The sequence below is a fragment of the Bos mutus genome, chromosome 2 (assembly GCF_027580195.1).
Source record: "Bos mutus isolate GX-2022 chromosome 2, NWIPB_WYAK_1.1, whole genome shotgun sequence".
NCBI lineage: Eukaryota > Metazoa > Chordata > Mammalia > Artiodactyla > Bovidae > Bos > Bos mutus.
In genome coordinates, this window is record NC_091618.1 from 43,829,970 (window position 1) to 43,840,141 (window position 10,172).

The 10,172-nt window shown below is 43.9% G+C and overlaps 1 protein-coding gene across 1 annotated transcript in view; it reads right to left on the bottom strand.

The window, feature by feature from the left end:
- Positions 1-7,418, bottom strand: part of CTLA4 (cytotoxic T-lymphocyte associated protein 4) — a 64,299-nt gene extending 56,881 nt beyond the window's left edge. The window contains exon 1 of the mRNA XM_070380250.1: positions 7,221-7,418. The gene's annotated coding sequence lies outside the window, so the exon portion shown is untranslated. The remainder of the gene's footprint in view (positions 1-7,220) is intronic.
- Between the last annotated feature and the right edge of the window lie 2,754 nt (positions 7,419-10,172).

Here is a 10,172-nt window from a genome sequence, read left to right on the forward strand (position 1 = left end):
ACCTGCTGTTGCCCCACAGACACCCAAGGTCCAGATCAAGTCCATGGACACATGTTTGCTATCAGTTGGGGGTCATCAGCTTCCTGGGACTCCTCATAGGGACCCTGAGACTCAACCCAGGGATTGAACCCGAGTTTCTTGTGCCTCCTGCATTGACAGGTGGATTCTTTGCCACTGTGCCACCTGCAAAGCCCCAATAAACCTGTAGACATAAAGTTTTCCTGGGTTCTGTGAGCCATTCTAGCAAATTATCAAACCTGAAGAGAGGATCATCAGAACCCTCAATTTATACAGAGGACAGGTGGCTCAGAACTTGCAACTGACATCTGGAAAGGGGGTAGTCCTTTAGCTTGTGGGATCTGATGCTAACTCCAGGTTCAGTTCAGTTCAGTTCAGTTCAGTCGCTCAGTCGTGTCCGACTCTTTGTGACCCCATGAATCGCAGCACGCCAGGCCTCCCTGTCCATCACCAACTCCTGGAGTTCACTCAGACTCACGTTCTTCGAGTCAGTGATGCCATCCAGCCATCTCATCCTCTGTCGTCCCCATCTCCTCCTGCCCCCAATCTCTCCCAGCATCAGAGTGTTTTCCAATGAGTCAACTCTTCACATGAGGTGGCCAAAGTACTGGAGTTTCAGCTTTAGCATCAGTCCTTCCAAAGAACACCCAGGACCGATCTCCTTTAGAATAGACTGGTTGGATTTCCTTGCAGTCCAAGGGACTCTCAAGAGTCTTCTCCAACACCACAGTTCAAAAGCATCAATTCTTCAGCGCTCAGCTTTCTTAACAGTCCAACTTTCACATCTATACATGACCACTGGAAAAACCATAGACTTGACTAGATGGACCTTTGTTGGCAAAGTAATGTCTCTGCTTTGAATATGCTATCTAGGTTGGTCATAACTTTCCTTCCAAGGAGTAAGCATCTTTTAATTTCATGGCTGCAATCACCATCTCCAGTGATTTTGGAGCCCAAAAAATGAAGTCTGACACTGTTTCCACTGTTTCCCCATCTATTTGCCATGAAGTGATGGGACCAGACGCCATGATCTTCATTTTCTGAATGTTGAGCTTTAAGCCAACTTTTTCACTCTCCTCTTTCACTTTCATCAAGAGGCTTTTGAGTTCCTCTTCACTTTCTGCCATAAGGGTGGTGTCATCTGCATACTGGGGTTATTGATATTTCTCCCAGCAATCTTGATTCCAGCTTGTGCTTCTTCCAGCCCAGCATTTCTCATGATGTACTCTGCATATAAGTTAAATAAGCAGGGTGACAGTATACAGCCTTGACGTACTCCTTTTCCTATTTGGAACCAGTCTGTTGTTCCATGTCCAGTTCTAACTGTTGCTTCCTGACTCCAGGTAAATGGGGTAAATTGTTGGAGACCCAGTTGGCATCAGAGAATTGGTTGGAGTCGGGGAAAACATGTCAGGCAAATCACTAGGGCTTTAGGAGACACAGACTATAAGTGTCACAGCTGAGGAGTAGCTTCTTTTCCAGAATCGAGTTTATTTTCTTCTTTGGAGTTAGGGCTTCAGCATATGAATTTTAAGGGGACACAGTCCATCATAGTGATATATTTGTTTTCCAGAACCTGTATTTGTTTCTAGAACCAAGATGAGCTTCATCACTATCTCTAGTGACTGCACCATATTTAGAGTTATAAGATGTGAGAGATGGAAGCTATAGGGAGGAAACTGGGTTCCAAGTGGGTGAAGTGACTTGTTCATTGACGTAGTTTCAGAGTAGTGAGGCTGGGAGTAGAACCCAGACTCTCCTCTGCCAGGTCAGTGCTTTTTCCAAAGGGTAGCTCCTAAGAAGAAACTTTGAAGAACTTGACTAGCAAGGAATGGCTTTCGAACATGACCTGCTACCTGACAATGAAACATTGCCCTTAGGGGAGCCAACCGTATGGCCAATAAAAAAAACCCAGTACATGTTCCTAAATCGAGCACTTGGGGTTTTCCCTTGTCAAAATAAGCAACATGGTGTTAGCCAGGCTGGATTCAAAGGTCATAGTCAACTCCATGGCTACATCCTAAGCAACTTCCTCTGAGCCTATGAGGGTTTTCCTAAAACTTAAAGGAGAGTCAGGGAGCTTCCTTGTGCCTTGACTTCGTTACCCACAGAACATACTATTATCATGGTCTAGCCCTCAAGACCTAGTGTCCTGCCCTCCTCTTGGTCAATCTTACATCTCTTTGGCCAATCAAAAGACCAGGATGGCATGCTAACACCAGTTCCTACTTTTATCTCAGCTTTGCCAAGCCAGGGGCTTCCTGCTGGCAACCCAAAGCAGTTCTCTCATGAGCCTCAAATAATTCTGGCAGAACACTCACAGGACTATCCTGACACTAAGTACTAAGCCAGATGCCCCACTGGGACCCTTAGCACCCCAAAGACTCTGAGTCCTAGGTCTTCCTTCAAACACTGCTTCGTGGAGTCCATTCCAGCCCTAACACTCACCCCTCTGTCCCGGACCAGTCTCCTCTAATTCACCCTAAATACTGTAGCCAAATTAACCTCACAGGATACCTTTTCTCTTTCTCACCTTCAAAATAGTATAGACGTTATTTTTTTAACAAGACCTCAGGATTTTATTATATTCGAGATAAAACAAAAGATGAGGCTTAGAACTGGGTCCCTTAGTCTTTCTCCTCCTATCTCCTCTCAGTTCATAATGCTTGGATCCGCAGTTGGAGTCAACCCATTTAAGCCTCTGCACAATCTTTTTTGTGGTTTATGTATAGCTTATTGTCTAATATCGTGTATATTTTAAAAGATTGCACTACAGACATAATCCATCTTTCCAATTCTCCTCTGCACTCTGGGAAATGGCTTTTCTCAATTAACTGAATGGGGAAAGTCCACTTTCCCTTTTCCTGAGTTTGATGGTCTTATATTCCAACCAGCACTCGCTCCCCCCACGCCCCCCCCGACCCGGCACAGTCACCATCCTACTCCATCCCCAGGGGCAGGAGTGACGGCAGAAGTTCCACCCTAGAGCATTGTCCCTCCTCTGCCCACAGAGTGCCACCAGAGCACCTGCCCCATTTCTGGACTGAGAAAATGGTACCCACAACGTTCTCCCACACCAATACTACCAGGCATTGGTGAATGGGCACTGTTAGCTTGGCCTCTAAAATAAACCATCAAAGAAAACTTAATAATGGAAGATGAACAATTTTTCTGCTATTTTTTCCTTCCTGACCCTTGCATGGGCCTCTTTCTGGTCCGTGGGGATACAGACAGCCCCATACTTGCAGTATAGAGAAGACAGTTGTTAGACCTGTAACCTGACAAGTGTGATGGGAGTTCCAAAAGAGAGGGAAGAATGCAAAGCACAGCATGTACAAGGAGATTCCACCTAGTCTAGGGAATCAGGCAGGGCCTCCTTCTGGAAGTGACTTTTCATCTGAAATCTATAGGATGAAGAAGAGTTACCAAGCTAAGGATGGTTCCAGACAGGGGGTGGGGTTGGGCAGCTGATGCAAAAACTTCTGGTGATGGATAGCATGCTTTCCAGAAACTAAAGGAAACTAGAATGGTTTGGACCAGGAAGAGGGTAAGGGAACTTAGAATGGAAACAGGAAAGAGACAAAGACATGAAGACCCAAAGGAAAAAGCTTGATACGAGGCAGACTTATGAGAAACAAGTTTCTTCTTTTTATATGCTGAGGCTTTCTTAATCGGTAAACACAGAGTACAGTATAGAGGGCAACAGGTCATCATCGCCACCAGCCAACCCCTTTACCGCCACCCGCATTCTTCTAAAATCCAGAGCCCACCTCCTCCCCTCCAGACAGTCCTCCCTGATTTCCCCTGCCTGCATTGCCCCTTACATCACAATCAGTGGCCTTCCCTATGCCAGCTGCTGCTAAGAATAAAACACCAGGACAATAAAGCAGAAATCGCTCCAATTCCTGGTTCACCCCCCTTACTGTGGGAAAATGCAAGCTTCACCGGATTTTTAAAATGACGTCTTGGCCATTTAACATAGAAGGAAGGATTTCCTGGTTGTGAGGAACATGTGAGCAAATAGAATCTGGGCATGCAATGCCCTCCTCACTCACAGCTGCATCTCAAGGCAAAATTTCTCCCCTTGTTGCATAGAGAGGATTATTTATAGTCACGCAAAGCACTGCATCTACCAAAAACAAAAGCAAAGAACAAACCAAAAAAGGAGAAAGGCTTTCCCGAGCAAAAAGGAGGTGTGAGTAGTTTTTAAAAATCAAGTCAATCATTTTGTGTCTGAAGATGATCACAGCCTACTCTTCAGATAATGCAATAAATCATACTGACCTATAGATGGCGCAAGGTGACTACTGAATAAATATCTTGTTACAGATACAGATCACAGAATCAGACAGGTCTAACAAATTTCAGAGGCCAAGTGCTAGCATTTTCTAGGCTTGTGACATCAGGCCAAAAACAGTTAAAGGCTTTTTCAAACCATAAGACTGTGTCTCTCCATGCTTCGTTCATCTGTGTCCTCCTAATTTTATTCTTTTTTTTTTAATTACCAGAGCTACAGTGGTAATCTATAATCAGTTCTCTATTAACTGTTACGGTTTAGAGAATTTACATTCCTGGGCATAATCATAAGGTCAGTACTGCTAACATGACCCCCACTTGCAGAGCCCTTCCAGAGTGTAGGCACCTTTCTAAAGTACTTGCTTAACCACGTCAACTCAGGCAACCCTCATGGCGATCATGTGAAATACGTAAAGCACTGTCATTCATCCCCTATTTATAGGTGAGGAAGCTGAAGCACAGAGAAGTTTGAAATAATTTTAATGTAGATCACACAACAAATAGTAGAGCTGGGATCTGAACACAAGCCATCTGGCTCCAGTGACCACATTCTTATCCACTGGAAGAATGCACACTTAGAACTATTACTGGAGCATGAAATGAACTAAGGCCATCTTCCTCCTCCTCGATAAATCTGTGACAGGTTGGCTTGAGCTCGAACATAGGAGTGAAAACAGCTCCCTCCTAGAACTTCATGGTTCCAAGTCTCCACTGGTCTAGGGAATCCAGTATAGACCCAATAAGGCTGCAAAGGGCAGAGTCCGGGAGAGTTGGCAGAGCTCTCATTACCCGGAGAAGAGTGGGGAATACCGCTGATTCAGCCTCTTACATTTGTTTCCCATTTCTAAAATGAAAACTCCATCCAGCTCACTGAGGCATATAATTCGTAGGAGTCCCCCAATGGAGGCAATGGGCAGTATCAGCCTGCCGGGATAACCTGGATCCAGAGTAGGTGGCCGCTCTCCATCAGGATTTTAGTGTGTGATTTCAACAATGGCCAGTTTGTGAAGAATAAATAAAATGTAAAGTGCATTTGATAGCATCTCAAAAAGTTAACCAGAGAATTACCACATGGGTGGAATCGGAGAACTGAAAGCAGGAACTTGAACAGATGTCTATACACCAATGTTCATGGCAGCACTATTTACAGTAGTGAAACTTTGGAAACAATCTCTATGGTCTGAATGTTTCTGTCTCCCCAAAATTCCTATCTTGAAATCCTAATGCACAATGTGATGGTACTGAGCCAGGGTCTTTAGGAGGTGAGCATGTCATGAGGGTAGAGCACCCACGAAAGGGACTAGTGTTGCCATGAAAGAGGCCCCACAGAGATCCTTTGCCCCTTCCACCAGGATGAGAAGTCAGCCTTCCGCAATGCAGAAGAGGACCTTCAGCAGAACCAGACCATGTTGACACTCTGATCTTGGACTTTGAACCTCTAGAACTGTGAGAAATAAACTTCTATTCTTTATAAGCAACCCAGTCTGTGGTAATTCATTACAGCAGCCTGAATGGACTAAGACAACCCAAGTGTCCACTGACATGTAATTGGATAAACAAAATGTGGCATATCCATACAATGGAATGTTATTCAGTCATAGAAAGGAATGCAGTACTGGTGCGTGCAATTGGATGAACTTTGAAAATATTATGCGAAATGGAGTCAGTCACAAATGGATAAATGTTGTATGACCTGTGGTACCTAAAATATGCAAAATCAAAGATGTAGAAAGTAGAATAGAGGTTATCAGTGGCTGAGGGGAGATGGGGATGGTGATCAAATCATTGTTTAATGGATACAGAGTTTCTGATGCAGCTGATGAAGTTCTAGAAATGGATGGTGGTCATAGTTATACAACACTTGTGAAGGTACTTAATGTCACTGAATTGTACACTTAAAAAATAGCTAAAATAGTGGGACTAACCTGGTGGTCCAGTGGCTAAGACTCTGTGCTCCCAATTCGGGGGGCAGGGTTCGATCCCTTGTCAGGGAACTCGATCCCACATGCCACAACTGAAAGATCCTGCACGCCACAACTAAGACCTGACATAGCCAAATAAATAAGACTTTTTTAAATAGCTAAAATAGTGACTTTCAGGTTATGTAGATTTTACCACTATTAAAATCACTTTTTAAAATGTAAAGTGTCTAGGAAATTTGGGAGATATTGCCAGTTACCTAGCCAATACCTAGTCTCCCAGAGCCAAAACCTAGTCTTCTCTTTTTCTTTCCTAACAGAATCCAACCTGTTGGGGGCTGCAAGGAGTCCTGCTAAAGTCTACGTTTCCCAGGCTCCCTGCAGATAGGGATGACCATGTGACTGTAAGCTGTGCAGTGAGAGGAAAATTTCTCTTTACTGAGTGAAACTTCTGTGAAAGTTCATTAAAAGGTGGGGGTGGGAGATGCTGATTCATCTGGCATAATCCTTTTTACCTCTGACCTTTTCCTCCTTCCGGCATGAAACCATGGGTATGATGGCTGGAACTTCAGCAGCCATCCAGAAACCATGAGGATGGAAGTCAGCACCGGGGAGGCAGAGCATAAGGAGAGAAGGAACCTGAGACATCAAGGGCATTGTGGAGCTGCTACGCCTTTTGTGGAAGGCTTATCCCTGAACTTTACACATTACTTGAGAGCAAAGAGAACTCCTCTCTAGTTTAAACCAGTGATTTTAAGGTCTCTCTCTGCTACCTACTGAACACAATTATTAACTGATTCAGCACCTTAATCCCTATTGTTATTATTATTGTTAGTGATTTCATTACCAAGGAAGTATCTCCCCAGGCCAGTGTTCATTTGACAATGTCATAAACACCCGTAAGTTTGGATTTGTCGTAAAATGAGCTATCCACAGGCCTAATGGATACTCACTAGAAAGCCAAAGGATCTGGTAAAACAGACTCACCTGCTTCCACAGCCACACAGGCCTATATAAACTGGAGATATCATTGCCTGTCCCTGGAAGCAGCCACGTGGTTTCGATGCATTTCCTCCTCAGCAAGCTCCAGTGGTGAAGAGTTTTCTGCTCCACAGAGTGGAAAGAGGATCAGGAGGCATAGGCATCTTTTCCTTGCCAGAGTTAAAGGGAAGCTGAAGGCTTCTCCAACCGCCTTTCTCAAGATAATGACAAACTAACCAGTATGAACTGACTGGCTCATCATCTCAGTGAGTCACTCTGACACCTCATAGTTCCTTAACTTCCTCTACTTCCTCGACCTTGCCTGTGCTCGAGCCCACGCCAACAACTTCCGGCTGCGGCCACACCCTGGATTTTGTCAGCGGCAGGAACTGCTCCACCAGAATCTCCACATCCGACATTTACTGTTATCCAGCCCCTCTCTCCTCTTCAACTCCCTCACCCCTGTACTTCCCTTCTTTGACCTCTTGATGGTCAATCCCATGAGTGTGTACATTGGTTCAAAGACATTCAGTACTGTCTATCAAATTCAAATTTGACTCTGCAACCCTCTTCCTGGGCATTTATCTTACAGATCATTGGCATCTGGTCAGTAACACACATACAAGATAACATACCCAGAAGAAAGTTTATTGTTTTGGGGTTTTTTTGTAACTTGTTGGGAAGATCCCTTGGAGTAAGACATAACAACCCATGCCAGTATCTTAGCTGGGAAATCTCATGGACAGAGGAGCCTGGCAGGGTACAGTCCATGGGTCTGCAAAGAGTTGGACACGGCTGAGCAACTGAAATGGAACACACACACCCATCAGATTAAATGCTAGGCACCTATTTTTAAAATTGAGGCAAATCCATATGCAATGATATGAAAAGGTCCCCAAGATACATGTGTAAAAGACAGTATTTTATTTGTACCACCTGTGTGGGTATAATTAACATATATATTACCTGTATGTTTAACATATACACACATATATAAAACCCATATCTATAATGTGAGTATATACATATACCTATGCCTATAATCAGAGAAGGCAATGGCACCCCACTCCAGTACTCTTGCCTGGAAAGTCCCATGGACGGAGGAGCCTGGTAGGCTGCAGTCCATGGGGTCGCCAAGAGTCGGACACGACTGAGTGACTTTACTTTCACTTTTCACTTTCATGCATTGGAGAAGGAAATGGCAACCCACTCCAGTGTTCTTGCCTGGAGAATCCCAGGGATGGGGGAGCCTGATGGCCTGCCGTCTATGGGGTCGCACAGAGTCGGACACAACTGAAGCAACTTAGCAGCAGCATGCCTATAATATATTTACACATACATAATCCCTACTATACTATCTCTGAAAGGATATACAAGACACTAACAATATTAGAAAATGGAGGTGGATGGTGAGAAAGGAAGACTTATTTTTCACTCTATATTCTTTCATGCTTCAGTTTTGTTCCATGTACTAATATTACCTATTCACAACTATTTTCAAAAAAAAAGTTCATCACAGAACTTTTTCCTTGCTCTCCTAGTCTCCCCATAGGTTTGCTGCATCCCTTACCTGACACAAATCCATGGTCTATCTGTAGCAGACACTTAAAAAAAAAAAAAAAAAAAAACCTTTAACCTTTCTATTTTGTATTGGGCTATAGCCAATTAACAATGTTGTGGTAGTTGCAGGTGAACAGCAAAGGGACTCAGATATACATATACATGTATCCATTCTCCCCCATGCCCTCCTCTCATCCAAGCTGGCACATAGTAGTAACACTGAGCAGAGTTCCATGTGTGTAACAGACACTCTTGATGCCCCGTCTTTATCCTCCCAGGCTTCTCTTTCGATAGGCATTGCTAGACCAGACTTCCAACAGTCAGCATCTCTTTGCCTGAGGCCATCTTCCGGCCACCAGAATTCTCTGTATTCAGGTGTGTGGCAGCCCTCGATCCACGCATGATTGCCCTGGAGCAGTCCTAACCAATGGCAAATGGGAAGTGATGTGCAAGGATGCTGGGGAGATCACTATAAGATGAGTTTTCACACTGGCTCCCAGAGTCCCCCTGCAGGAGTAAGCTCCCCTCGCATGTCTGCCGGGTACTCCCTTTTCTGACTTGTCTCATTCCCCCTCTCACCTACAAGCATTTTTCCTGGACTCACCTCCCAGTAACCTTCTTGCTCTTGAATCCCTATCCCAACATCTGCCTTGAGAGATCGCAAACAAAGATGCAGTCATTTCAACTATATCATCAATTTCTCCTGTCTGTGTTCCTCCTGTGGCTAATCTACAACTGCTCTTACCCCAAACAACAAGCAGTCCAGTGCCCTTCAGAAAATCACGTAACCATGCCAACCAACCCTCTGCAAACTCAGTACTTACAAACTCAAGCTGGCTCTTCAATGCTGCTGAAAATTCCTAGTCAGCTTCTTTCTCCTTTATTGGAAGCAGTATCTTCAAACTATTATTAAACTTGAGTCTAGAGTCCTGCTTACTATCATCTCCTTCCTTCAGAGTCACCACCGACTTCCCCAAGAAAAGAGAAGCATCAGCCACTAACGCCTGGTGATTTCTATATCTAAGTATCCCACACATGTTTATTTATTTTTCCTGATAAACTTCTTCTTTGGGATTTTCTTTGCATATGTACATAAGGTACAGATGAGGTAGGTTCACATCCTGACTGGCAATTTACCAGTCTTGCAACTTCAGGCAATTGACTCAATCTCTCTCCTCTATAGTACAGAGATAGTAACAATATGATTCATACTGTTCAATCATAATTCATATGACTATTTGAGAAGTAAATGAGTTAATATATGCAAAGCACATAGACCAGAGTCTGAAATATTGTAAGAGCTCAGTAAATCTCATGGTTTTTGTCTTTTGCAAATATTCTGCAATGAACACTTAATACTTTGAAATAAGAACAAATGAATATTATTACACACATATA